The sequence below is a fragment of the Elephas maximus genome, chromosome X (genome assembly GCF_024166365.1).
Source record: "Elephas maximus indicus isolate mEleMax1 chromosome X, mEleMax1 primary haplotype, whole genome shotgun sequence".
Taxonomy (NCBI): domain Eukaryota; kingdom Metazoa; phylum Chordata; class Mammalia; order Proboscidea; family Elephantidae; genus Elephas; species Elephas maximus.
The window spans coordinates 165,731,844-165,757,009 of record NC_064846.1 but is presented as its reverse complement, the minus strand read 5'-3'; the positions used below and the strand labels follow the sequence as shown (position 1 = coordinate 165,757,009).

The 25,166-nt window shown below is 42.0% G+C and overlaps 1 protein-coding gene and 1 non-coding gene across 2 annotated transcripts in view; one reads left to right on the top strand and one right to left on the bottom strand.

Annotated features, from left to right (window-relative positions):
- The window catches only part of GPM6B (glycoprotein M6B), a 164,460-nt gene that overhangs the window by 123,610 nt on the left and 15,684 nt on the right, over positions 1 to 25,166 (bottom strand). The window lies entirely within an intron of this gene.
- On the top strand, positions 13,110 to 13,180 carry TRNAG-CCC (transfer RNA glycine (anticodon CCC)). The gene has a single exon. It is a non-coding gene; the product is annotated as a tRNA-Gly (tRNA).

Below are 25,166 nucleotides of genomic sequence, written 5' to 3'. Positions count from 1 at the left end.
AAATAATACACAAGTGAATGTGCATGACTGTTTACCAATAAAACTTTATTTACGGCCACTGAAATTTGAATTTCAAATAATCTGCCCATGTTACAAAGTATTATTCTTCTTTTGATTTTTTTTTCCAACCATTTAAAAACCATTCTGACTTCATGGACCATTCAAAAACAGGAGGATTTCCAGATTTGGCCAATGGGCAGCAGTGTGCCAACTCTAGATCTAGATGGCCATTTTCTAACTAGGTTTGATGCCCAAATTATGGACCTGAGTTGGCAGCTATGTTTACCATAATTTATATCGAGCTAAAAAGTTTCACTATAAATGTAGCATTTCTCAAATACAGTCTCAGGGATCCTCAAGATTTCTCAAGTCTGAACTCCATCTTAAGGCATATGGTTATCTTAGTTTTTCAAATGGCAAGATTCTCCTCTGAGCTTAAGCCAAGCTGTCCATTAGACTGAGACAGTGAGGTGGGCACAGTCGATCTACAACAAAGCAACGTTCTTCCTGTCAAATGCTGGCTTCCACCTTTCCTCTGACCAACACATTATGGGAATTGATGACCTCTTACGTAACTTACTGGCCTGACTTTCATTTCTGTTCCCTGCTTTGTGTCTAAGGGCCAATGATAACGAAAATCAGTGGTCATATTTGACCAAATGAACCAAAAGGCAGGCAAAAGGGAGAAATGAAATCAGGGATCACAAAATGCAACGTCCTGGAGCACTGGTCCCTGGAGAACCAAAGATTTCCAATATTCCACAAATAACGGCTCATACCCTAAAAGTCAACCACTCACTGGTGTCTTTTGAGTCCCTGTGTGACAACTGGTTAAGTTCGCAGCTAGTAACCAAAAAATTGGCGATTTAAATCCACCCAGAGGTGCCATGGAAGAAAGGCCTGGCAATCTACTTCCAAAAGGTCACAGCCATGAAAACCCTATGGAGCATAGTTATACTCTGACACATGGGATCACCATAAGTTGGAATCGACTTGGTTAAGTGGTGTCTTTACTTTGCCCAAAGAACTGGAGTTCCCCAACTCAGTGAAAAGAAGTCCTCCACAAATCTAGTTTCTTTCATTCGATGAATGTAATTAAGCATGGTGCACATACACCTTTGTCACTAGGGCAATGTGCATGGAGAAGACAGTTGGCCTTCTGTGCAAGGATGTCGTACCGCTGACGGAGGTCTTTCTCCTCTTCCCCCCGAGGGTCTTAAATATGCCAGGAGATTTAGTGTAACAGGCTGCAACTCTGCAGGGAGTTCCGTCTCTCCACATCTTCAGAGGCCTCCCGGGAGAACTTCTTGGCACTAGGCCTGGGTCCTCCCCAGGGTTAAGCCAAGCTGGTTCCAAGACGGAAACTCAGTGTGGCCTGGGGAAGGGTTCTCAGGCCAACTCCGGGAACACTCACTGTTCCATACTGCATACAAGAGACAAAGGAGAGAAGCCCAGCCACACTGATCCCTTCAGGTGACCCAAAACATCTCAGCCACTAAGCCACTCAGCACAGAGATTAAATGAGTTCACATCGCAACCACTGGATGAATAACACAGAGCCCTCACTCCCCCAACTAAACGCTCACTCTTATATAAAAAGACTTAACAGAAAACTATGCTGTGTTATTGTGGTAAACCTGGACAGAACACCGTGGAATCTAGCTAAGCAAACAAGCCAGACAGTAAAAGTTTATCGATCAAGAAACTACCACGTCACTTATCTCTTTCTGTGAGTTTGTACAAGACGGGTTTTCCAGCCATGGATCTCAAAGTACACACACACACACACATATATGGAGAGAGAGGGGTCTCAAGGAAGTGGCTCACACAGTTTGTAAAGGCTGGCAAATCCCAAGTCTATGGGTCAGGTGTCAGGCTGAAGGCTTCTCCTGACTCATGTAGCTGCAGGGGCTGATGAACCCAAGATCAGGAGGTCAGAGAGCAGGCTGCTGGCTCATGAACTGCAGAAGCTGACAAATTCAAGATTAGTAGGTAAGATGGAAGGCTGCTGGCTCACAGGCTGTGGAGGCCAACAAATTCCAAGATCGACAGGCAGTACGGCAGGCCACTAGCTCAAGGCCCAAGAACTGGAGGTCTGATGATGACAAGGCAGATGCAGGATCCAGAGCAAGCAAAAGCCAGCAAGCTTTGCCACAATGTCCATATATATTGGCTGCAGACAACACCACCAAGGAAACTCCCCTTACAACTGACTGGCTGATCACATCAGATTACATCATGGAGGAGATAACATTATATCACAAGATGGAAGATAACTTATATCATTACATCACTGCCAAACCACTGAGTATCATGGCCCAGCCAAGTTGACACACAACATTAACTACCACACATAGCAACGATCACGAAGATGGCACAAGACTGGGCAATAATTTGTTCTGTTGTACATGGTGTTGACATGAGTTGAAGCCAAATCAATGGAAACTAACAACAACAAAGGATAAAACCTATACACTTACTAAGATGTGGAGATTCCTCTAAGCAGGCAACCAAAGCAGGCCTCCTATCCATTCCCCCTTTCTTATGTTCTCTAATGAGATACTCAGCTCTAGGAGATAAAAAAAAAAAAAAAGGACAATAAAAAGTATGTTGCAGTCGCTGTTTTCCCTGAAACATTACAACATCATTTTTGTGAGAAAAGAGCTCTTCATTAATCGCCATGCAAATATTTTCTTTGGGGAGTTTTCTCATAATGGGAGAGACTTTCATTTGTGAACGTCCACTGGGGCATCTTAGCTGATGCTTTGCTTTCTTTACAATTTCTAAATATACCCCACATAATCACAGCAGTCGAGAGGGAACGGTAAGCTCCTTAGCATGGCACTGCCCTGATCCTGCCCACATCAGGCCCTGACAATATAACGGCCACAATAAAACCTGTGAGTCTAATTTTTGCAATGAATATAATCATGATCTGGTACTTTTGTGTGTGTGTGTCATTTTTAGTTGTTTTAAGATTTCTACACTTGTGTGGAAACATGCTGCTTTCATTTCCCTAGAGGGGAATAATATTCTTTTAGCAAAAGTCTTAGGTCAAGCCCATGTGTATTTTGGAATGGACAAAAAGCTGGAAAAAATAACAGATATCATCTGGGAAAAAAAAGTCACAGTCAATTAGTAACAAACCTTTCTGGTTACTAACGTGGAACAGGATTTTCCAGAATGTAAATCAAGGATTACTAGCTCCCTGTGATGCTGATAGGTATTCTACAGCCAAATGTACTGTAAAATAATACCGTCTACATCTCCATCCTGGAGAATAGTAATGGACGTTAGATCAGCAGTAGAGAAACTATATAATTAATCCCAGTGTTTCTGGATACTTCTGTGACCTCAGAATCCCCCTTTTATACCAAGGACCGCTTGTCAATATTTTGAGATACTGGTGTCTGGTTGAATACAGTTTGACAATGCCAGGGTAGAAGTAGGAATTTTTTGTTTTTTGTTTTTAATCTTAAATATGGGATTTATGAACAAGAATTTTAACACATACCGTATTTTTACACAAATAACACGCACCTTCTATGTGTGTTTGCCAATCATGCCCTTCCACCTCGAAGTATTTTCATACGCACTGCTATGCCGATATTTTTTTTATACGTTGCTGTGAAAAAAATTAGCACAGCACACTATTGAAAATACCTCACGGGGGGAAGGCACAGGGGGCAAACAAATGTAGAAGGCACACATTATTTGGGTGAAAATACAGTACAGCTAGAAGATAGACGGTCCACCATTTTGATACGCTTTATTTTTTAGAGCAATTTTAGGTTTATGAAAAATTGCGTAGAAAGTACAGTGTTCCCATATATCCCCTCTCCCCCTGCAGTTTCTCCTGTTATTAACATCTTTCATTCACGTGGTACACTTGTTACAACTGATGAACCAATACTGACACAGTATTATTAATGAAAGTCCATAGTTTTACACTCTTTGTGTTGTACAGTCCTGTGGGTTTTGACAAATGCATATTATCATGTGTCTGCCGTTACAGGATCACGCAGAAGAGTTTCACTGCCCTAAAAATGCCCTGTGCTCCACCTATTTAGCCCATCATTTTAAAAATTAGGAGAAATGAGATATATGTATGGTTGGAAAATAACAGAGTGAACCACTGTGACTCATGCATACCCCCAAATGAAAGGTGTCACTGGAATGAAACCATATCCTGTACTGAGAAAAACACAGCAGACAAAGCCAGATATTCGAAAACACATTATACCTAGATATTACCCCCTCATGTTCTTAAAAGCTATTTTTTCCTGGCAAGAATTAAATCCATCACTAAATAATACTGGAGCCCTGGTGGTGCAGTGGTTAAGAGCTCGGCTGCTAACCAAAAGGTCGACAGTTCAAATCCACCAGCCGCTCTTTGGGGCAGTTCTACTCTGTCCTGTAGGGTTGCTAGGAGTCGGAATCAACTCAATGGCAACAGGTTTTTTTTTTTTTTTTTTAAATAATATTAGGTTGGATTATAGGAAACTGCTGGGTTTCCAGGTAAAAATGGTCACATGCTGGCAATTTCCTATGATTCACTCTAGCAGATGAATTGTGTAGAGACAGGTCACGGATACAATCCATCATTTTAAAATTAAATAAGAGAAATTATGATGGTTCAGCTAATTAATTTGATTTTACTGGTGGGAACAGAAAATAAAGAATATTTTTTCCAGATGACAGAGTCAACTGTTTTACAGACATGTTGTTATTTGTAGGAAAAAATCTGCATTTTCTTGACGTAAGTATATACATAATACACAGGCTCAACACACCCTTGCCCAAGAGCTGGGATCAGCCTCTAAAGTTCCACTGGCCTTGAGATTAACTGTTAGTTCCTTAGATGCTTCTATCCTTCAGAGTCAACAGGCTTTGAAACTATCTGTAAACAATTCAACAACTCCTGTAACTTTCTGTCCCCTCTATAATGCATTATCCAGTTGACATTAGTTTACAATCATGAGATCTCCCAAGAAAGATTCTAAAGTAGACTCACAGAGACCTCTCAGGAGAAAATTGCATACTATTAAAATTCCTTTACACCAAATGGAAAATTACACTTGGAAGAAAAGAGCTTTCAAACTATTCATCCTCAGATGAGCTACTTTTATCATTCATTCTTGTTGCTTTAAATGATTCAAATTCAAACTGCTGGAATCAATGCATTGAAAAATCAAGACACTACCACAGGTCAACAAGCTACAGACTCTCACTACCCACAAAGTTCCTGGAGGACTTCAAGCACCTCTCTGGTGGGTGCTCCCATTTCATCTGGGGACAGACAGAAGGCAATGGAGAGGTGCACCTGTTGTGACTGGCCAATGGAGGAAGACCCAGAGACACGACCCAGGAGAGGAAAGCAGTCCTGCAGGAAGAAAGGATGAGGGCAAAGGCGAGCCTCAGTTATGGGTCTCCCAAGGGGCCCTGGGAGTCTGCCCTAGAGGCCAACTTTCCCCATTTGTGGTCCACCATGTACATATTATGATGCTAAGAATGGTTTACTGATAAGCATACCTAGACCTAAGCATCGATGTTTGTTCCTTGCTAGAAGGGGGAAAATCTTCCTCAGTGAATTCCGGATTATTTCTGTTGTTAAAAAGAACCCTCAATCTGTGGATCACAGTATTGAACCATTTTCCTACCCAGCTGCAAGTCATATTCAAGAACCAAAGGAATGTCCCCAGTTTGTTCCAGAAATATCCAGATGGGCTCACTAGCATACCACTCCAATAAACAGTGTGCTCGGCCTGGTCAGTCTGCCACATTCAGTCTCTCCCTGAGGGCAGCCGTATCCACCCCTGCCACCAACCTCAGCCCCTTTGGTGTTTTTCTCTATAGATCTCATAATTCCAACAGTGCCTTTCTTTAATCTATGTAACTGCATTTACCTATATTACAATGAATTTACCTCCTCATTTTAAATTGATTAGAGACCTCTACAAACGCCAAAACTGTTGGGGATTACTACTGCTCTCTTCAAGAAGAGAGGGTATTTTTGTTAGTCTGCAATTTTCTTTTGCCAAGGGTTTCTCAAGCACAGCACTGTTGACATTTTGGGCCAGATCATTCTTTGTCGGGGGCAGGGGGCAGGGGGCTGTGCTGTCCATCCACCCTCCAGTTATGACAACCAAAAATATCTCCAGACGTTGCCAAATATCTCCCAAAGGGACAAATTACACCCCCCACCCCCACCGTTGAGAACCAGTGCTTTGGACTTTCTGAAATTCTGCAAATAGTCTGAGGGTCCCCAAATAAATGCCTTCATGTTCTCTTTGGATATTGCTGCTCAAAGTGGGGTCCGAGGGCCAGCAGCACCTGCATGCTCTGGGAACTTGCCAGAAGTGCAATCTCAGCCCCCACCCCCTACCCCAGACCTGCTGAATCAGAGTCTGCAATTTAACAAGATGCCCTGGTGATTCAGATGCATATTAACAATTCAGAAGCACTGAAAGCTTTAATACCCTAGGCTGGGATCTATCATTTCACATCTTATAAAGATGATTAATTACAGGTGCTAAACAAGGCCTGACAAGCCAGAAGCACTTATTATTCAACAATTGATTTCTTCCCGTTTGTTTTTGCCTAGATGTGTACTCTTTATTTTTTTACGGAGAAAAAGTGAGGCAGTGGCGGGGGGAGGCATTGTGTTCGTTCTCACGCCTACCTGCTCATCGGGATTAGCTGTAAGGTAGCCACTCTGTTGTACTTAATTCCATGTCAGACTCACTCATAAGATAATAGGAAACACACCCAAACAACTGCTTATCTCCCACAAACTCAAGTATATTCTTCTAAGGTACTCTGACATTCATTTAAAAAGCAGATCTATTTATTTAAACATAAGGTTGCCATGTGTTGGAGCCGAATCGACAGCAGCTAACAACAACAGCATTGATTTAAAATAATTGAAGATACAGAACATGCATTTTTAACAGAGGTGACACCACTCCCAATAAGATGAAAATTAATTCTTGCGCACTTCTCATAAGTTGGCAAGTGTTCCAGGTACTTAGTGCTGCTACAGCAGAAATACCCCAAGTGGGTAAGTCAAAAAAAAAAAAAAGGAAGAGAAAATTATTTTCTTACAGTTTTGCAGGCTGGAAGTTCTAATCAAGGCATCAACCATAGAGCAAAGTCTTTGTAGGTAACCCTGAGAGTTCCTTGGCATTCCTTGGTATTCCCTGGCACCTGTCTTGCCCATGTCTCTCTGTGTCTATTCTGCTATTTGTATAACTCAGAAGGGATTAGGTTTAGGGCCAAACCTACTCTAGTGTGACCTCATTAACATAAAAAAAGGAAAACCTTATTTCCAGACAGAATCACATCCACAACTACAGGGACCAGGACTTCAATACATACTTTGAGGGAGAAGGTGAGGAGCACAATTCAATCCCTGACATCAGGTAATGTTGATGCTGTACTCAGTGACCCGACTTTGAGAACCATCGCTATAGAAAAAGGTACCAGAAATGTTTAGCCACCAGAGTACGGATACTTTTAGAGTATTCTATAAAATATTTTATGACAAAGCTTGCCAGATTTATCATAGTAAGGCGTCAAGGATTGAACTGTGCCCCCCCGAAATATGTGTCAACTTGGCTAGGCCATGATTACCAGTATTGTGTGACTGTCCACCATTTTGTTACCTGGTGTGATTTTCCTATGTGTTGTAAATCCTACCTCTATGATGTTAATGAGGCAGGACTCAGTCTACAAGATTAGTTTGAGTCTTAAGTCTATCTCTTTCAAGATATAAAAGAAAGAAGTGAGCAGGGAGACATGGGGACCTCATACCACCAAGAAACAAGAGCCAGGAGAAGAGCGCATCCTTTGGGCCCAGGGTTCCTGCACTGAGAATCTCCTGGACCTGGGAAGTCTGGTGACAAGGACTTTCTCCCAGAGCTGACAGAGAAAGCCTTCCCCTAGAGCAGGCACCCTGAATTTGGACTTCTAGCCTCCTAGACTGTGAGAGAATAAATTTCTCTTTGTTAAAGCCAAAAATAACAATAATAATAATAAATTTCTTAGAAGACAAAGTCAGGTTCCAATGTAGCCTTGGTAAATGGATTTTCAGAAACCACCCCAGGAATTCACTATTATCTATAGCGTCACTATGAGTCAGAATCGACTCAACGGCAGTGGTTTTTTTTTTTTTTTTTTACATCACAGAAACGTGCAACTATGACATGGGAAGGACTACTGACAATGGAGATGACCATGCTACCCTAGAGACAGGGCCCACTCCTCAGCTGTGATTCCAGCTTTATGCAACATATGTGGTCCTAAAAATCATCATTCTTCCCAAAAAAGCACAAGAGAAACCACGGAGATTATGGAAAAAATGGGGTTCGGACACAACACTCAAAAGCTTCATCAGTGACATATATGAAAAGAGATACTGTTGTTAGCTGCCATCAAGTCACCCCCAACCCATGACGACCCCAAGTACAACGGAACAAAATGCGCAGTCCTCTGCTATCCCATGAGCAGTTGCAGATTGGACCATTGTGATTCATAAGGTTTTCACTGGCTGATTTTTTGGAAGTAGATCGCCAGGCCTTTCTTCCTAGTTTGTCTTAGTCTGGAAAAAAAAATCTGCTCAAACCTGTTCAGCATCATAGGAACATGTGAGTCTTAAGAACAGACAGGTGGTGGCTGCACATGAGGTGCGTTGGCCGGGACTCAAACCCAGATCTCCCACATGAAAGGTGAGAATCCTACTACTGAACCACCAATGGTACCAAAAAACAAACAAAAAAAAAGACAGGAACTTAATAAAAACAATAGCACAATTTTAAACAAATTAAATGGCTAAAAAATACATAAATACCACAATGGCATTATGGCAGTGTACCTTGAAAAGACTTAGTTAGCTTGTGGAAGTGAGCATTAAGAGGGATTGCAGCTGGTGAGTTACTATGAAGAGGTGGGGGGGAGCATCTGATATCGGAGGGAACTGTTGTGACTCCTGGTACAAATGGGTGTGGCTCCTAACACATGCAATGAAAGGGAGATGTTGAGAGAAGGTGAGTGTGTGCGTTTTATATATTTCTGGGTCACTAGGTTCAGCTGAGTACACTTCTTTGCATTCACCCAGTGTTTCAACAGGAGGAAGTGGCCACAAGCAAATGGGAAATTCTCATTATACTCAAATTGTTATCTAATATATCAATCATATTGAAACAAAATTGTGGTTTCAAAACAAGCGTTATAAGCAGAACTGACTATATTTTCAAAATAGTTTAATTTCTTAATCTTGGAAGGGATTCCTTTTCTGAAGGACTTGTTCATTCGGTACTGGATCCATGGAGTATAGTCTGAAGTCTCCAGGCAGAGCCTCTTAGCCTCTTCTTTCCCACAACAAGGCTTCCAGCTAATACCATTTCACACCATCCCTGAGTTTCCATCAAGTTTGTGAATTCCCAAAAGTCACACAAGGTGCTAAACATGAGAGACAGCTGTGAAGGGGGTTCTAGACCAGCTATATGCAAACTCCTAGGCAACTTGCAACATCCTTTCACCTCTCTGAGCCCCATTATCCAAATCTATAAAGTAAGGTTGCTTTGAGGATTGAATGAGATAAAATACCTTGAAATTACCTAGGCTGGTGCTCAAAAAATAACAGTGGAATCTAAATCTGGACACAGACTGAATCATAATCATGAGGAAAGCATAATCCTTATCCTTCCAAGATGTAAGGAGAACTGTGTTAGAAACATCCTCTCCTGCCTTGGCATAATATTACCATTGAGGTGGCCATAAAAATGCAGACAGAATAGGAAATAAACATCTAAACACTGAACAAACAAACAGGGGGCCATAGGGGAAGCAGCCAATTCTACCAACCCAGAGAGAACTTCATGTCCTCCCTAAAGGTTTTATGGGGTTCCGTCTGCCTGGTTTCTAGTGTCACAGTCTGGAATGTTCTACTTCCCTGTCTGAAGAAGATTCAGTCTCCTCAGTCTGCAAAAATTGTTCCTGCTCAATCCATGTCTCCTGTCGTGGCATTTGAATGAACTTCAGAAACATATGACTTGGTGTCTCTCTTCCCCTAAAGCTGCCAGAATGAGAAACCCTTGTTCTCAAAGCCCAACCAGACAGACGAAGCCGCACTGCAAAATTCAAAGATGTGTTTGCTTGTTTGGGGGGCTCCAAGTTCAAATCTGGAGCACAGATCATACACTTGGACTTGAAGATGGATACAGATCACAAGGACCAGGCTGTGAACTTGATCATGGAGACGCTCCAGCGAATTCCCCTTACTAGTTACTAATTGCAGTAGGATCCCCCCCAACCTCGGGAGCTTTCCAAACTAAGAAATAGCTGCTTAGAAGGTGAAAATCTGCCTAATGATTTTATTTCTCATCACACATGAATTAAATGGCCTCCTGGTTTTAAGTTTTATTTATTAAAGAAGAATTGCTAAGTGTCACATAGAAGTAAAAGGTGACAACCTGAGGTTACACTATAAATGTAAACTTATAGTATCAAGATTCATCATTTGTTGGTCTGAGTTTAGAATCCTTATATTATCATTAGACTATTAGTGCCAGCAGAAAATTTGTTGACTGGAAAACGCAACTATAAGTGTGTGTTTTTCCTGGTGGGCTGTTTCACCGTCAGTGAGGAGACATCTCCCTTAACGAATGTCCTTTGCAGTAGAAATAGGATCCTGCTTAATGAGGGCTTCATTCCTCTCTGACAATGAGTCCCTTCAAAAACAAGTGGAAAATCTTCCAGGCCTAATACACGAATGTTTTTCCTCACTTAATTTGTTATTAAAAGGTGATCCCATAAATTTGGACCGAACTTATTTTAGCATTTACACTGATTAGCCCATTTGACCATTTCAGCCACTCTGAGCTAGACAGCATGTGCGCACCATTGCATGAATGCAAATGGCTTGCCCACAAAATGATTTATCCACATTGCCTCACTTCCTCCTCAGGGTGGGTTTCACCCCATTCTAGACAAGTCACTTAAGCACCCAGAGGTTAAGTGGCTCACCCAAGATCATGAAGCTCATTAGTAAAAGTCCCAGGACTAAAACCCAGGTCTCTGACCCTCAGTCCAGGGCTCACTGTACTCTGCCACACCAACCACACCTGAAGGAACTGCCCACAGGCCCACAGAAAATCAGGAGGAACCCCGGAAAAGAACCTCAGGCTTCTGTTTCCCACCCAGTCAGGGCTCAAGACTCACTCACAACCCAATGCCAACCCATCCACAGAGAAACCCGTCATTCTTTATCCTGACACCATTGGAAATCCCACCACAGGAGGCCCAGCTGACTCCAGCCCCATAGAGAGGGCACTCAGATCAGGCTCCACCAAGATGGAGGGAGGCTCAAGTCAGAGGTACCCAATTTGATTTCTAATGAGTGTCTCAATAGCTTGACTCCCCCAAGAAAACCTGGAACCGTCCCAGGGCCCACTGGAGCTAGACAATGAATTCTAGAAATGGCCACAACTTGACCTGGGTGTCAGGGTAAAGCTTCAACCCAAGGAAGACCTAATTAATGGATAGCTGGGTTAGATGGACTCACTCTCAGGCTCATCGTCATGGTTACTCTGCCCAAGGGGTCTTCTCTTGGTCCATTACTGCCCAGTGTTACTCTGCAAGGGCAAAGCCCCATGATACCAGGCACCAGACATCTCCATCCCTTTGTCTCCCATCCAGAATTTCAAGGCATTTCAGGTTCATAGGTTCATCTGCAGAATCTGGGTTTATAGTAGGCTAACCCCAGGGACCCAACTATTAACCAGCCCAAGAAAATTCTACCTCCCAGTTACAGACTATTCACCATAAGTCAGACACCATGCCTGGCACTTGTCTTAAGAGAATTTTATTTACCCTTCACAACATCCCAGTGGGCTAAGTACAAGACCCAATTTACCAATGAGGAATTTGAAGCTCAGAGAGATTAAATATTGGCACTTGCCCAAAACAACGTAGTTAGAAAAAGATAGACACCGATATTCCACCCGAGCCGCGTTCATATCATCTTGCTATGCAGCCTCTTCGATCTTCTCTAATGCAGGGCCAGCCTCCAGGCAGAGGAGAAACTGGAATGGTCAGGACAGCACAAGGTCATCATCGTGGTTACCGTGATCCAACACCAATGCGTCTTCTGCCTGTGCAGGCCTCACCGAGGGATGGGAGGAGTGGTTCCTTCCCTCCAGGAGTCACAGACTCACTGGGTTTCAGAACTGATCATCTCACTAGGGACAGGACAGAGACATAAACAAGTAAGACTCTGCCATGAGGCGGGGCCGGGGGTGAGTGTCTGTGCCTGGCACCGGCAGTAACTGTTAGAAGAGCTGGAAGAAGAAAGAACCAGAGGGAGCCATGTCTGGTTTTGAAGGCTGGTGGGGGGCCTAGATGTGGAGAGACCAAATTTGGAGGGCCTCTCGGGCAGAGCTTGGAAAAGTGCCATTCAGTGGATGGGAAAAAAGGAGCAGAAGATTTGAGGAAGCTGGAGCTCTCCCCAGAGCTAACGCAGCGGCACGACAGGGCTTCTTCCCCTGCATGACATACACAGCCTTAGGAAGAAAACTAATTAAATTGAAATGCAACTCCCCAAATTTACAAAACTAATTCATAATACATATACATTGTTGTTGTCAGCTGCTGTCAAGTTGGCCCCTGACTCACAGAGGCCCCATGCACAACGGAAAGAAATCCTGCCCAGTCTTGCGCCATCCCCATGACTGGCTGCAGGTTGGACCATTGTGACCCACAGAGTTTTCACTGGCTAATTTTCAGAAGTAGGTCACCAGGCCTTTCCTCCTAGTCTGTCTTAGTCTGGAAGCACCTCTGAGACCTATTCAGCATCCTAGCAACATGCAAGCCTCCACTGACAGGTGGTGGCTGCACACGAGATGCATGGGCTGGGAACTGAACCTGGGTCTCCCACATAGGAGGCAAGAAGTCTACCACTGAACCACTACTGCCCTTTTATATACAAGAAAAAGAGTTGATGTTCAATGGATATGACGTAGCCTTTAGCACACCATATCATCCCATACTCAGATGTGGCTCTATTATGAGTTCATTTTAGTTGTTTATTCTGGGTTATGGTTTCTTAGGGGGCATTGGTGATTCAGTGGTAGAATTCTCACCTCCCACGAGGGGGCCCCAGGTTCGATTCCTGGCCGATGCACCTCATGTACAGCCACCCCACCACCACCGAACTGTCAGTGGCGGCCTGCACGTTGCTATGATGCTGAATACATTTCAGTGGAGCTTCCAGCCTCAGATAGACTAGGAAGAAAGACCTTCTTCTGAAAATCTGCCAGTGAAAACGCTATGGATCACAATGCTCTGATCCACAACACATAATGGGGATGGTGCTGGCCCGGACAGCATTTCTTTCCATTGTACATGGGATCTCCATGAGTCGGGGGCCGACTCAGTAGCAGCTAACAACAACATAGCTTCTTAAACCCAGTAGCTGACAGTGAATACCTCCTAAATACTATGGCAAAATTATTTTTCAGAGCGGGCTACTTAGTAAGATGCAGAACTCACCAGTGGTCCTAAGACATGCAATGATATAAACATTGCATATGCATAAGCCATCTGTACAATATGGAAATGAACAGCTCAAGAAAGAGTTTTCTAGGCCAGCTAGCCACACAAGCTCTTCCATGTTGCCTGGGTAATTCCGATTTCTCAGACCAGCAATATGTGCCATTTGCTATCACAAAATCTTCCCAAAACGGACCAAGGTTCGACAAGGTTGCTCGCCTTCCCAGTCTGCCCAGCCTCACAGCGCGAGTACTTGGTATTCTGCAGTTAGAAGCTAAAAGCCCTCTATCTGATCTTGGATGGGAGACAATTCAGCCTGAGCCAGCTATGTCCTCCGTTCATGAAACAATGAGATTTTCAAAAAGCAAATCAAACCAAACTCCGACTCCATCTTGAGTCAAACAACGGTTCCAAACTTTAAAATGAGGCAAAGGCCGTGTTGACTCAAGGGTCTCTGGTCTTTTAAATTACTTCCATTCACACACTAATCCACCCATACTTCATTTCACTTCTCCCCACACAGAGAACATCTCTAAACCTTTGGAAATTTTAAGCGTGATCGAATGTAAAGCAAGGGCTTCCTCCTTGGATAATGTGAACAGCTGCTATGGCAGAATTGTTTTTCTTCCCCCCTTTCACTGGGCTTTCTCTCTAGCAGCTGCTTTTGTTTTTTGTTCAGGCGCCTCCTCCCACTTCCCCTCCCCTCACCAGTTACAAAGTTGGGGGTGGTGGTGGGATGCTGAAGTACAAAGCACTGCTTGTTAAAAAATTTGAGTAAATCTGGGCTAATAGCCAAATTTAATTCTAAAGTCTCATTTTGGAGGCTCAGGACTAAAATGGAATACAGTATAGGTTTGGCTGTTTCTAGGACACCATGTCCCATTGCAGCAGGGACAAGCACTTTAATTTGACTGGCCACTATGTTTTGAAGATTTGATACATATTAAAAAATCAACTGTTTTCCGTTGAGATAGGCTATACAGGGAAACGCTGGTGGCCTAGTGGTTAAGTGCTATGGCTGCTAACCAAAGGGTCTGCAGATTGAACCCGCCAGGTGCTCCTTGGAAACCCTATGGAGCAGTTCTACTCTGTCCTATAGGATCGCTATGAGTCTGAATCGACTCGACAGCAATGGGTTTTGTTTTGTTTTAGCCTATATAAAGATTTTAGTTTGAAATAATTTATGATTAGAGAGAATTTTAAGCCTAATGAATCTTGCTGTAATTCTATCTTACAGACCACAACCTAACTAGACCTTGTTGGTGGTGGTTGTCATCGAGTCAGCTAACTCATGGTGACTTTATGTACAACAGAAGAAAATGCTGCCCAGTCCTACACCATCTTCACAGTCATTGGTATGTTTGAGTCCATCGTTGTGGCTATCGTGTCAAACTAGACCTTACCTTCCTAGAAATGGAGTGAATCTAGTATTTTTATGTTCTTTTTAGAATTATCCAGCCTAATGACCTCCATGGAAACCCTGGCGGCGTAGTGGTTAAGTGCTACGGCTGCTAACCAAAGGGTGGGCAGTTCAAATCTGCCAGGTGCTCCTTGGAAACTCTGTGGGGCAGTTCTACTCTGTCCTATAGGGTTGCTATGAGTCGGAATCGACTCGACGGCACTGGGTTTGGTTTTTGGTTTTTTTTAATGACCTCCATATTTTAGGATTAAATCTACTGGAAATATCCAGTACTTCAAAGAATTAGGTGGCTTTTGGGAAAGAAGATCACCAGCCAAATTCATAAACTCTTTTCAACTATCAGATACTCCCAAAACTGATTCCAAAGAATAATTTTAATAAGGTAATCTCAATATATTACTATTTTATTAGTAAGTAATATGGTACCAAAAACCCAGGGCCGTCGAGTCGATTCCGACTCATAGCAACCCTATAGGACAGAGTAGAACTCCCCCATAGAGTTTCCAAGGAGCCCCTGGCAGATTCGACCCTTTGGTTAGCAGCCGTAGCACTTAACCACTACGCCACCAGGGTTTCCAGTAATATGGTAGTTATAGAAAAAAGTTCTTTTATGTTCTATATGTCACCCCAAGAAAGATTCTGGAATTAGGGTCACAAAAGCAAGATCACTAACTTCAGAATGATCTAACAGCATTTAAATTTTAGGGAATAAACGTACAGAAGAGTCTATAGGCCTTTCCTGCTTCTTTGTCTCCTGTTAGTTCTATAACCCAATTGTGGGTTAATCTGGATGCAAAGCTAATCATTTATCCTTTTGTGCTCTGTCAACTCTTAAGAGGCCACAAGAGTGCTGTGTGGGATAATATCAAAGATAGCATCTGACATTTATTGGGCACTTACCACATATCTGACCCAGAGCCCAAGACATCATTTACATCTTCTCATTTATTCTTCATGGAGACCCAAGAGGAGGTTGTAAGGGCATGTAGACTATGACATGGAGAAGCGAAATAACTTACTAGTGAGGGACAATACCATGATTAAAATCCAGGTTTGTCTGACTTTAAAAAAATTATTCTTAACCATTTAAAGTTAGATTAAAATCCAAGTTTGTCTAACTTTAAAATGGACTACTAAATACAGTTCTTCATTTAAAGTTAGCAGAAAAAATACTTCAAAGAACACCTATTAAAGTTCATGTACTGCCAATGAAAACGTCATGGATCACAACGGGATACTGTCTGATCTGCAACTGATCACAGGGATGGCACAGGACCAGGCAGCATTTCCATTCCATTGTGCATGGGGTTGCCATGAGTCGGGGGCTGTCTTGACAGCAGCTAACAACAACAACTTCCTTTCCCCGGTCTTGATTAATAGCCTCTTGATTTATAGCCTCTTCGTTCTTACTTTAAACACAACTGTAACAGTTTGTTTATTAACCACTTTTTTTTTTTTTATTGGCGGCAGCTCCAAAGAAAGGCCTGAGGATCTACTTCCAAAGGATCACAGGTCTCCTCTGACACCCATGGGGTCACCATGAGTCAGAATCAACTCAACGATAACTGGTTTGATTTTTTGGTTAATTGGTGGCAGAACACTGAAACCAGAGAGAAGTTGTCATTGACAGCATGAATGAGATTAATGAGAGAGAAAAATACACATATAAAAATCAAAAGCACAGCTATTTGAAACCATGTAGTGCTTGGGCATAATTCCTCCCATCTCATTCTGATATTACAGCATAGCACAGGAATGCTGTCCATTAACAAAGATACTTATAAAAACAGATCACAACCTGCAGACACCACCTTAACCAAGCAATCAAGGTTTACATCACCTGTAATGAGACATATTGATGCCATGTGTCCCCTCATACGATGCATAGTGAAGGGCTCAACATCACCTATGCAGCATTCTTGCCCCAATGCATGACCACAACCTAATCAAGAGACATCAGACAAACCCAAATTGAGGGAATTCTACAAGATACCTGGCCAATACTCTTCAAAAAAGTCAAGGTCGTGAAAAGCACCAAGATACCGTGGAACTGTCACAGATGGGAGGAGACTAAGGAGGTGTGACAACTAACTGCAGTGTGGGGTCCTAAATTGGATCCTGAAAGAGAAAATGGACACGAGAGGGAAAACTGGTGAAATCTGGAGTTGCGTAATTAACGGTATTGTCCCAGTGTTAATTTCTTGGTTTTGATCATTGTACCGTAGTTATGGAAGTTGTTAACGTCAGGGGAAGCTGGGTGAAGGGTATACAGGAACTCTGTACTATTTTTGTAACTTTTCTCTGTCTAAAGTTATTTCAAAATAAAAAAGAATTTTATAAACAAAATTTTGTTCAGCATGCATATAAAGGGACATATCCTAGAAATATCTGCCCTTGAATATTTGATATAAAAACATTTTGGATCGTTATAAAAGGAGTAAACTTCAGGTGTACTGAGCATTCACTTAGCACACAAATATTTGTTGAAAAATGAACAAAGAAAATATCTTATTCTCATCTAATGAGGTAGTACTGCCTATACAGTAACTACTTTTAATAATGTTTTTATTTTAGAACAGTCTTAGATTTACAGAACTACTACAAAGATAGTACATCGTTTCCCCTTATTAACATCTTACATTAGCATGGCATATTGGTCACAATTAATAACAAGCCCACCCGGAATACTTCTATTAGTATAGCTGCCGACGCCTTTGGGCAGCCTCGTTATATGGGTGATGATGAAGAAGAACTTGATGCTGCGCATGTATTTACTGAATGCTTACTAGGGGCCAGATATTGTACTAAAACTTTGCATAAGTCATCTCACTTCATTCTCAGCATAACTGAATCCGGTGGGTGCCTTTGATCAACCTCACTAAGTGGAGGAGGAGACTGAAGGCTCCAAGAAGTTAAGGAACGTGCTCCTGATTACCCACGAGGGAAACAGTGGAGCAGGATTCGAATACAGGACTGGTTTCCAAGTACTCACTCTTAACCACTATGGCTGTCAGCCAAGCAAAACTGTTGAGCTAGGCTGTAGAGCTAGGCTCCCCAGAGCCTACTGTGTTCAAATGGTTTTATTAAATGTAACAGTTTCCTGGGGCTATAGTAACAGAGAAGCACAAACTAGGTGCTTAAAACAACAGAAATTTATTGTCTCACAGTACAGGAGGCTAGAAGTCCAAAATCAAGGTGTAGCAGGGTCCTGCTCTTTCTGAAGGCTCTAGGGGAAGATTCTTCCTTGCCTCTTTCAGCTTCTAGTGGTTCCTGGCAATCTTGGCACTCCCTGGCTTGTAGATACACACACCACATACCTACTGCCGTCAAGTCAATTCTGACTCATAGCGACCCTATAGATACAATATCTGCCTCTATCTTCACATAGCTGTCTTCCCTCTATGTCTGTGTCTCTGGGTCTCTTCTCTTTTTATAAGTATATGGGTCATATTGGATTAGACCCACCCTACTGCAGTATGACCTCATGTTAACTTCCATTCCAAGCCTCCTCCTGCTATACCATAATTAATTCTTTCTTAGGTGCCTACAGACTAGCACTATCCAATAGAATGTTCTGCAGTGATGAAAATGTCCTCTATCTGTACTGTCTGATATGGTAGCTGCTAGTTATATGTGACTACTGAGCAATTCAAATGTGGCTCATGTGAAATTAAATAGCTAGTGGCTATCGTATTGGAAACATGCTACTGAGGCCATGAAATACCTATCATTTTCGCCCTTTACAATTACTTTTGAAACCAAATTCACTTCCCAAACCAAGCTCTCTTTTCACGATCATTTAACAGCTCATCAGTCCATCTCAACCTCTATTGAAATAAAATACCACCAAGGGGTTTATATAAGTTTGCACTCCATGATCTTACTGGGTATTCATCTGGCAAATCCCCACAGCAGACACTGCTATAAATGGAATATGTGACTCACGAAATGGAGAAAAGTCAATGAAAATATTTCCTGAAGGAAAGCCGTTACACGTTTCCTTGCACAGTGAGGATGGATGGGGTTTCTTTCCAAAGAGCTGGCACAGGCTTGAGGGTAAAGTGAATGTGAACGTCACTCCCCAGCAGCCACTTACCTGGCCTGAGCTTATAAAATTGAAGACATGACCACCCCCAAACCTTTCCCTAGTTGCCAACCACATAACCAACCCCACTGCCGTCAACTTGATTCCAACTCATGGCAACCCCGTGAGTTACAGAGTAGAACTGAGCTCCGTAGGGTTTTCTTGGTTGCAATCTTTTTTTTTTTTTTGGCTGTTATTTTTATGGAAGCATACCATGGCACCACTGGGTAGGTTTGAACCACCAACCTTTCGGTTAGTAGCTGAAAGCAAACCATTTCCACCACCCAGAACACGCGTTATTTCCTTTGTCAGTTCACCATTTCCCTTTCACGGATGAGAAAACTGAGGCCAAGATGAGTGTGAACAATCTTACCAAACAATCATAGGCTTCATCTACAGGAAATTCAAGGATAAAATCCAAAATATCAGCTTCCAACTTCTAAAAATGCAATTCCAGAAAGCACTGCTTTCCATTAAAGAAACACAGACAATAATTTTTCTGCAGTTACTCCATTGATGTATGTTCCACTGCTGAAAAAAAATGTTTATTGTTCAGGCAGCAAAGTGATGTTCAACCAATAAAAGATTTAATTGTTGTCACTGATCAAAGCAATGCTTGCACAGACTGCTCTATTACTTAGCATCTAAAGCCTGATTTCTGAAACCCACTTTACCCTCTCCCCCAAAATCATCTGACCTCCGCCTTTACTTTTGTTCCTTATGGTTTTGATGTTTATTTGAGGTTCGTGCATCAAACAATTAGGTCAAAGACTAGGGAACATGACACTTTCGAAGCAATCCTTTTGATAGAGTGCTGATATTTTTTCAAATTTGAAAAACTGTTAATTACAATGACCATCTAACGTAAAAATTGTTGAATTGGCAACTGTTTTGTTATAGGTATTTTTACAATTAAAAAAAAAAAAGATCATCTGAACAGAAGAGCCAATAATATGAACAAACAAACAAGAGAACAGAAGCGCTGTGATGAAAGAAATACTTGGTATATTTAGCTTAGGAAACCAAAAAACCAAACCTGTTGCCATCAAGTCAATCCCGACTCACAGCGACCGCCCCATAGGGTTTCCAAGGAGTGGCTGGTAGATTCAAACTGCCAACCTTTTGGTTAGCAGGGAAACTCTTAACCACTGTGCTACCAGGGCTCCATTTAGCTTAAGGAGGGCAAGAATCCCTGCTTTCATCAGTGGCAGGGTCACCCCATCCCATGCGCGCCATTAGTGTGATCATCACTTTTGGTACTTGACACAATTTTGGCTGTTTAAAAATGACTCCCCATCTGGCTACCATAAAAAAAAAATTGAAAGTTCGCAGTTTAATCTATTTATTTTGTTTCCACATCTTGGCCTGAAGACAACTCCATATGGGATGAGCAAAATCGTTGAATCCATACTATACCCTTATGAGGAAAATATAGTATATATCTTATTTTTAATTTAGATGAAAAGTATTAAATATTTATAATCAAAAGTTTGTATGGCTGGAAGCAACATAACCAAACCCATTGCCATCAGTCGATTCCAACTCACAGCAACTCTATAGGACAGAGCAGAACTGCTCGATAGGGTTTCCGAGGCTATAAATCCTTACAGAAGCAGAATGCCTCATCTTTCTCCCACAGAGCAGCTGGTGGGTTCAAACCACCGACCTCTTGGTTAGCAGCTGAGTGCTTAACCACTACACCACCAGGTCTCCTTGGAAGCAGTATGCTTATAACTAATTATTATATAGGAAGATGTTAAGTATTACGTTAAATACAAAATAAAAGGGGCAATTCCAGCACATTCCAGTCCTTCTATTCTTTTTAGATCACCAGACAGGATCCTGACATAGGATTCTGCTTTGGTGTTGAATATTAGAGTAATTTTACATAAAAAAAGCATTCTTCCTCAATTTACACATGCCAAAATGTTAATCAAAAGCAGCAGGTGAGCCAACTTCAAATGTAAACCATAAGCACCTCAGTATCTCCTGGTTCCATCTTGCTTTTAAGTCTTAATGTTGATTGAGTCTTTTACCAAGTGAGGAAATTTATATTCATACTGCATCAGGAGTCTCAGCTCCTTGAAAACTCTCCCTTTCTTTCATCACGAAGAGTTATAAAATAGATTACATGGATTTTTTTCTAAAGTTTTACATTGGAAAGGTTAATATGGAACATGGATTACAAGAGTGTCATTATTCTGCACCCTAAGAAACCCAAATAAACAAACTATTCCAACACTTGAAATTAAAAAAAATCTGAAAGTTTACATTGTATGTTCTACCAGTTTTACTTTCTTTAATATGGAAGAGGTATGGCAGACACTGCTGCTGTTTCCAAAATCTATTCCCCTCTTTTCCACAGTAATAATATTTTCAGTTGGGCACATGACTTCCCAGCTAAATATTACGTTTCTCAGACTCCTTTGCAGCGAGGTATGATCATGTGACTATGTTTTAGCCAATGGGATTTGAGCAGAATTGATGCATGCATGGCCTTAAAGAAAAGGGCTTGCCTTCCTTTTTCTTTTTCCTAATATCAGGAACCAGAACGTGATAACAGGAGCTGGAGCAGCTGTTTTGGGCCTGAAACATAAGCCAAGTCTTGAATATGATGAAACAAGACAGACCGAGCCTAGGTCCCTGACACTTTTTTGGAGCAGAGCCATTGTACCAGCTTGGGCTTTTACACTGAACAGATGTAAAACTTTTGGCATGCTTAAGCCATTATTATTAACATTTTGGGGTTTCTTTTATAATAGTTAAGCCTATATCCCAACTAGTAAGTAATGAAATTGTCTCTGCATGTTTTATTAAAAAAATAATAATTACAAAGAACTGATCTTCCAATGTACCTGCAAGGCTGTAAACATCTTCTGAAGATGCTGCCACTTCTCTTTTGGAATTATCTAGAGAGGATAAACAATTTACATTATTTTACTGAGTCCCAAAATGGCACTCCTCAGGCTGGTCATCCACCTTGCTCGTTGGATCTGGCCCAAACGACCGTGATCTCTTTCCAAATCTAACCCACCATCGAAAGCGTGCCACTATTGAGGCTATTAAAAAATGAGCCACAGGCTCTAGTCCCTCTCCTTAACTGGCAGAAAAAAATAGGTAGGAGAAATGGCACTGTCTGTTCCATCTCTGTATTAGCAGAAGGTCCTCTGTAGTTACGAGTTCCAACACCTAAGAAACCAAATCAGTTGTATCATTAAAAGATATTGATTGCACCACCTTCATGGAGGGGAGAAATAAAGATTTAGAGCCAGAGTGCTTGGGTTCAAATACTGGCTTTGCCAATTCCTAGTTGTGTGACCTTGGACAGGTTACTTCTCTACCTCAGGCATCACATGGATGAAATGGTGAAGGTTCCAATGGTTGATGCATGTTAAAGCACTTAGGACAGTGCCTATACATAGTAAGTACTCAATAAACATAATACACACATGTATATATACACATATATAGAATATATGTGTATATATACATGTGTATGTTATATAAATATCCTATATATGTATATGCACGTATGTCTATGCACATATATGCTACACATAACATATATGCCCATTTTCTGTACATAATGGGTATCTATGTATCATAGGAAACCCTAATGGTAGAGTGGTTAAGTGCTACAGCTGCTAACCAAAGGGTCGGCAGTTCAAATCCGCCAGGCGCTACTTGGAAACTGTATGGGGCAGTTCTACTCTGGCCTATAGGGTCAGTATGAGTCGGAATCGACTAGACGGCACTGGGTTTGATGTATTATAAGTAGCAGTGTTAGTTCAGTGGTAGAATTCTTACCTTCCATGCGGGAGACCCAGGTTCGATTACAGTCAATGCACCTCATGCACGTGGAGGCTTGCAAGTCGCTACGATGCTGAACAGATCTCAGTGGAACTTACAAACTAAGATGGACTAGGAAGAAAGGCCTAGCGATCTACTTCTGAAAATCAGCCAATGAAAATCCTATGGATCATAACGGTCTGATCTGCAACTGATCATGGGGATGGCACACAACTGGGCACCATTTTGTTCCGTTGTGCATTGGGTTGCCATTGGTCAGGGGCTGACGCCACCACAGCTGATAATGTATATATGTGTATGTTATATACATGTATCTATATATACCCATTTCTTGACTGATATACACATATATTCTGATTTCTGTGGAAACTAAATTGATTCATCAAAACAAAGTGGCCTTGTACCCCCAATCCAAAAACTCTCAGAGCTTTTTCTCCTGCATTTGTAATACACTAAGTAATTAAGTGCACCTGCCACTTGAATATCCCCTATGGGCTCTGAAAGACCCAGCAGGATTTCAGCTGCTCTGACGTGGCCTCGGGAGGGGCTGTGGCAAGTGGGCACAGAGCAGTCAGGGCTATGGCAGCAGCCTCTGGCCTGCCTGATGAGGCTTTGAACTATAATTTTCTTTTCTCAGTGACCAAGGCAGCTTGTCTGAGTCATCAAAAAAAAAAAAAAGATGTCAACATGGAATTACAAACACGCTCTGCCAATGACGGATTTCCAGAAAGGCAGAAACAGATCAAAGAGACGCTTACAACTGAAGCAGTACTCTTCCTTACACGACCCCCACAAGTTTATGGAATGAATGTTTCGAAAAATCAGAGTTGTCACTGTAACGTGTCCCCAGTGTGGGGCATATTCCTATTACCAATGTGGATACACAATGACATTTATGCATGGACATAGCTACATAAATTGTGATGCCCCACTTAGCCACAATTTAAAATGTTCTAAAAGGCCTCAACCATTTGCAAAATAGTCACGTCTAAAAAGACTCTGAGTGGTCAACAGCTGCCACAAAGGCTGGGTACTCTCCTCCTGAGGTAGAACTGTCCTAGGGCTCCCACCCCAGGCTATTGTATGTAAAACAATGCAGCATTATAAACTGCCTAGTTGGTTGATAAAGAACATGTATTTGTGTGTGTGTGTGTTTTAAGAAGGCCCCATTTTCAAAAGGAAAAACAAACGAAACAAAATCAAATCCAACAAAGCAGCAGGCTGGTTATAATGGAACCTCCCTGGCAGCAGAGCGGAGGCAGAAAGAGAATGAAATATTCAAGCCCAGCACCGTGGGGCCCGCAAGTGAAAAGCAGGTGGACGCATCCGCCTCCATCACTGCTGCCAATGGCAGACACTCCGTATCACGCCAAAGTATATAATCCATCCCCATGTCCTTGTAATTACTGGAAAACATTCCATGAAGGTTGTTACACTCAGCGCGACATGGCAAGAACATATGGAAACTATTTTTAAAATTTTCAAAATTTTAAATATCCTTAGTGCTTTAGAGCAATAACCTGTTATTTCTCAAACAACTTGTGTGATCAGGCCATTCACTGAAATGCCACTTAAATGAAGAGTGACAACAGAGAACCCCTGAGGGAGCGGGAGAGCAGTGGGATGCAGACCCCAAATTCTCATAAAAAGACCAGACTTAATGGTCTGACTGAGACTAGAAGGACCCCGGAGGTCATGGTCCCCAGACTCTCTGTTAGCCCAAGACAGGAACCATCCCCAAAGCCAACTCTTCAGACAGGGATTGGACTGGATTATAAGATAAAGTGATAGTGGTAAGGAGTGAGCTTTTTGGATCAAGTAGATACGTGATACTATGTGGGCAGCTCCTGTCTGGAGGTGAGATGAGAAGGCAGAGGGGGACAGGAGCTGGCTGAATCAACACGAGAGAGTGGAGGGAAGGAGTGTGCTGTCTCATTAGGGGGAGAGCAATTAGGAGTGTGTGGCAACATGTATGTAAATTTTTGTATGAGAGACTGACCTGATTTGTAAACTTTCACTTAAAGCACAATAAAAATTAATTTAAAAAAATAATAATAAATGAAGAGTGACTCACTGGATGTAAGCCACTTATGTACAGGGACTTTTATGGCAATCAAAGTACACACACATTTCTAAACCAAGTAAGCATCGCATGCCATTTGAAGTACAAAGTTACCATGGGAACAATAACGTACAGCCCATTTCATCTAAAGATAATTTTTCATGGGTAATAAAATTATGAAAACAATTAAACGAAGCATTCTAGTTAAGACTAAAATACAACTCATAGTGACCCTATAGGAC